At 39.8% G+C, this 5,348-nt stretch overlaps 1 protein-coding gene across 3 annotated transcripts in view; it reads left to right on the forward strand.

Moving 5' to 3' along the window:
- The window catches only part of IMMP2L (inner mitochondrial membrane peptidase subunit 2), an 838,991-nt gene that overhangs the window by 48,519 nt on the left and 785,124 nt on the right, over window positions 1–5,348 (forward strand). The window lies entirely within an intron of this gene.

The raw sequence follows: 5,348 nt of genomic DNA on the forward strand, positions 1-5,348 counted from the left end.
AAAAAAAAAAAAAAAAAAAAAAAAGGCTTATGAATTAGAACATGGAGGCCTATGTATCAAGCCAAAAGGTGGCACTGTTTCTCTGTTGAAAATATTCAAGACCATTAGAGGACAAAAACTCCATTTCAATCTTAATGTAATATAGAAATGGAATGTCAAAGTGTGTATAACTGACATGATATAATACATTCTCATAGTATATGCTTGGATGGTTTAAGCTTAAGGTTTTTAGTTTTATAAGTAAAATGCACAGTATATAGATTGCAACTGAACTTGTCTTCTAAAGCTAATTTCCTTAGGTTCCCTATGCATTTTACGTCTGTTTTAATGGACCATGTTGTTATGGCTACCTGTCTACTGAGGTGGCAATTAATATATAAATTTTACAATTATTTAAGCAAATATAAAAAATCTACTGCTGTTCTTTTGTAGGAATTTTTGGATTTATTTTTCTGGTTCTTGAATGGGCTACTGCGTTTTCTGACAGATTTTTCTAAATGCTTTGACTAAAGTAGTATGTTATTCATATTTGAGACACCTTACACATTGTGGAGGGCCTCCAAATTCAGGCCAGCTTATTGACTGAATGCATAGAAGCAGTTTCTACATGTGTGTACGTACTTCTGCCCAAGTCATATCCTAGAGGTTACTTTAAATACGGTAGTATATCTGGTTAGTAATTATTGGACTGAATAGAAAGTCAGCGAGTTTAACCAGACACAACTGGAATAACATGGTTACATAGTCATTATGCTTTCAGAGGTTCCCTGCTATTGTCTGATCCATCTGTATGGATTACTTTCATATTGTCACACAGATGGCCTGTTTTTGAAACCTTGTTACCAGCCTTTTACATGCTGGGTTATACAGTTGTGTCCTCATTACTCTTTTGTCTTCTGTTTGACAGGGTTGTTCCCTCAGTTAGTTGGTGGTGGAAAGATTATCCACCCATGTGGAAGAGGTCACATAATAGCCATGCAGCTGTACTGAGTTTTTTCCTTATTCTCTTGGGAAGTGTACTGAAAGCACAGAATAGTATATTCAAAAGTCACTATGAGCACAAAGGAAAACAGAGGTGAAATTTAAGAAGATTCAGTATAGTTTTTTTTATATAGAAATATTAAAGGATACGTCATATGTCATTACTTAATTTAGAGAATCTTATTATGTGGGTTCATTAGAAATTGAGTTAAACTAGTACACTGGCCTTTCCCTACTTCCAAACTTTGGAGAAATTTCGATCTAAATTTTGTGTCTTAGGCCAATATATCATTATACATTTTAAAGTCTGAATATAACAATATGATGCGGTGAGCCTTGTATGATGTAGTATCCACGTGAAAAGAAATTGTGCAGGCACATGTTTATTCATTCAAGAGACTTAACTTCTGGTACATGAGTCTTTTATTGAGTAAATGGATTAATTTCTTTATCCTACTCATCTTGATTCTCCACCTATGGTTATGAGATTCAGTGGTCAGTACATATGTTGTTTGTGTGTAATTTTACTAGCTTATTCTTGCATCGAATGTTTGATATGGGCATCACTATACAGCTTGTTAGAGGACTCTGTTGGACGCCGAGATTACAGGTATGCGTTGCTACACATCTTACAAAATCAGCAACTGCATGTACACCCACATGATACACAGTCACTGGTTGTAGATGAGAAGCATTATACTGTGGCATCAATACTTAAAAATATAAATTGACATACAGGGCCAGATTCGGCCTCTGGGTGTTGCTCTTCTGGCTTCAATGTGAGTAACTGATGGAAGAATTTGGTAGTAGAGGTGAAGTTTGTGTAGTTTGAGGCTTGTAAAACCTAGTGTGATTTCATTGTTTCCTTTTTAGTTTTTGTTAGAAGGAGCAGGTTGACCCAGAGGCGGATTTGAGTACGGGCTTCTTTATTGCGATACTTGTTCTCTTCGACCCAATTGTCAAGTAAGCATTGGATTAGTTACAGCACACTCTTTTTGTCTAAGTTAGTATGTAAACTCCTACATCCGTTACAACACCCCAAAAACCCTTATTAAGTGATAAAAACACCCATACTGCTAGTATACCCATCCCTATCTATTGCTCACAGCATTACGCATGTCATACAGGCATTTTTGCCTTGAAAATACATTTCTTTGTAACAATCTGTTGCTACAAATTTCCCTCATCATCAGTTCTCAGGGGAGGGAGGAAGGGGCTAGCTAGGAAAGGAAGGGAGGGGGAGATAACATTTCTTTTCCCTTCCTTCACACAAAGGGCATTTATTCGATAATTACATTTCTCATGCAGCTGCAGGCCTTATCAATTCTTACAAGAAACAGGGAAGGGAAAAATATGGCAACTTATGTATTAAACAAAGAAATACTGCCTTCTTATGCCTTTGTCCCCTAATGCCATGTCAGCACATCAGCAGTTTCTCAGGTCTTTTACTCATCCTGGTGTTAGATATATATTAGGGCTGTCAAGTGATTAAAAACATTAATCGCACGATTAATCGCACTGTTAAACAATAATAGAATATCATTTATTTAAATATTTTTGGATGTTTTCTACATTTTCAAATGTATTGATTTCAATAACAATACAGAATACAAAGTGTACAGTGCTCACTTTATATTTATTTTTAGTACAAGTATTTGCACTGTAAAAAAAAAAATAGTATATTTCAAATCACCTAATACAAGTACACCTCTACCCCGATATAACGCGGCCCGATATAACATGAATTCAGATATAATGCGGTAAAGCAGCACTCCACGGGGGCGGGGCTGCGCACTCTGGCGGATCAAAGCAAGTTTGATATAACGTGGTTTCACCTATAACGCAGTAAGATATTTTGGCTCCCGAGGACAGCGTTATATCGGGGTAGAGGTGTACTGTAGTGCAGTCTCTTTATCATGAAAGTTGAACTTACAAATGTAGAATTATATACAAAAAAACTTAGTCTTACTTCTTGGTCAGCCAATTGCTCAGACAAACAAGTTTGTTTACATTTGCAGGAGATAATGCTGCCCGCTTCTTGTTTACAATGTCACCTGAAAGAGAGAACAGGTGTTCTCATGGCACTGTGGTAGCCGGCGTTGCAAGATATTTACCTGCCGATGCGCTAAAGATTCATTTGTCCCTTTATGCTTCAACCATCATTCCAGGGGACATGCGTCCATGCTGATGACAGGTTCTGCTTGATAACAGTCCAAAGCAGGGTGGACCGATGCATGTTCATTTTCATTATCTGAGTCGGATGCCACCAGCAGAAGGTTGATTTTCTTTTGGTGGTTCAGGTTCTATAGTTTCCGCATCGGAGTGTTGCTCTTTTAAGACTTCTGAAAGTCTTAAAAATGCTCCACCCCTTGTCCCTCTCAGATTTTGGAAGGCACTTCAGATTTTTAAACCTTAGGTCGAATGCTGTAGCTATCTTTAGAAATCTCACATTGGTACCTTCTTTGCGTTTTGTCAAATCTGCAGTGAAAGTGTTCTTAAAATGAACATGTGCTGGGTCATCATTCGAGACTGCATAACATGAAATATATGGTAGAATTTCTGGCTAAAACAGAGCAGGGGACATACAACTCTCCCCCAAGGAGTTCAGTCACAAATTTAATTAACATATTATTTTTTAACGCGCGTCATCAACATTATCTCCTATAAATGTAAGCAAACTTGTTTGTCTTAGTGATTGGCTGAACAAGAAGTAGGACTGAGTGGACTTGTAGGCTCTGAAGTTTTACATTTTTTTATTTTTGAGTGCAGTTATGTAACAAAAAAAACTGAATTTGTAAGTTGCACTTTCACGACATAGAGTTTGTACTACAGTACTTGTATGAGTTGAAAAATACTATTTCTTTTGTTTATCATTTTAACGGTGCAAATATTTGTAATCAAAAATAATATCCACTTTGATTTCAATTGCAACACAGACTATAATATATTTGAAAATGTAGAAAAACATCCAAAATATTGAATACATTTCACTTGGCATTCTATTGTTTAATAGTGCGATTAAAACTGCAATTAATCGCGATTAATTTTTTTAATTGCGATTAATTTTTGTGAGTTAATCGCATGAATTAACTGTGATTTATCGACAGCCCTAATATATATATATATATGAACCCTTAAAGCTTTGCTAAGAAAAGTGGGCACCCAGTATCTTCTGTGGGGGCGCTCCTGAGAGCAAGCTAGTCTTGCTAATCGTTGAAAGGACACGGATACAGCCCTCCGAACAAGAATAGGCACACAAGCAGCAATTCCTTGAAAACAGAAATAATGTTTATTTAGAAGTGAGCGGTTACAATAAAAGAATAGAGATTGATATAATAAGGGTCACAGTTACAAGAATGAAGCGGTGTGGCAGATCAGACACAGACTCAATACTATATAACAATATAACAGCGGTTCTCAAACTGTGGGTCAGGACGCCAAAGTGGTCGTGACCCCATTTTAATGGGGTCACCGAGCTGGCTTAGACTTCCTGGGGCAAGGGGCTGAAGCTGAAGCCAAAGCCCAAGTCCCACTCTCTCGGCCCGAAGCCTGAGGGCTTCAGCCTTGGGCAGTGGGGCTGAGATTACAGGCCCCCTGTCTGGGGCTGAAGCCCTTGGGCTTTGGCTTTGTGTCCTCCCCTCCCCCACCTTCCCGGGACAGTGGGGCTTTGGCCCCCGCAACCAGGGTGGCTTGGATCGGGCGGGCTCAGGCTTCGGTCCCCTCTCCTGGGGTCGTGTAATAATTTTTTATTGGTGTAATGAAGTTGGAGAACCCCTGTAACATAACAATATACTTAACATTCTATAACATACAGTAATTCCTCACTTAAAGTCGTCCCAGTTAACGTTGTTTCATTGTTACATTGCTGATCAATTAGGGAACATGGTCGATGCGCAATGCTCCCTTATAACGTTGTTTGGCAGCCGCCTGCTTTGTCCACTGCTTGCAGCTCCCTGCTCCCCTAAGTTCCCTGTGCGGCAGCCACCCAGCAGGCTATCAATTGCTGGGCAGTTCAGCTGTCCCGCCTCCCACTGCCGTGTGCTGCTCCTGCCTCTGCCTTGGAGCTGCTCCCGGGAGCCTCCTGCTTGCTGTGCGGTGGGAGAGAGGGGAGGAAGATAGGGGCTAATGTCAGGGTGTCCCCCTCCCCCCTGCTCTTACACCCCGCTTACCCCATCTCCATAGAGCAGTGGGGAGAAACGACAGGGCTCAGGACAGAGGCAGTCTCAACTTGCTGATCTACTTAAAAAGGCAATATACTTAGAGTGGGGTCAGTGTACTTAAAGGGACAATGCTCATCTCTCTCTCTCTCTCTCTCACACACACACACACACACACACACACACACACACACACACACACACACACAC

The sequence above is a fragment of the Terrapene carolina genome, unplaced genomic scaffold (genome assembly GCF_002925995.2).
Source record: "Terrapene carolina triunguis isolate 2854851 unplaced genomic scaffold, T_m_triunguis-2.0 Scaffold68, whole genome shotgun sequence".
Taxonomy (NCBI): Eukaryota; Metazoa; Chordata; order Testudines; family Emydidae; genus Terrapene; species Terrapene triunguis.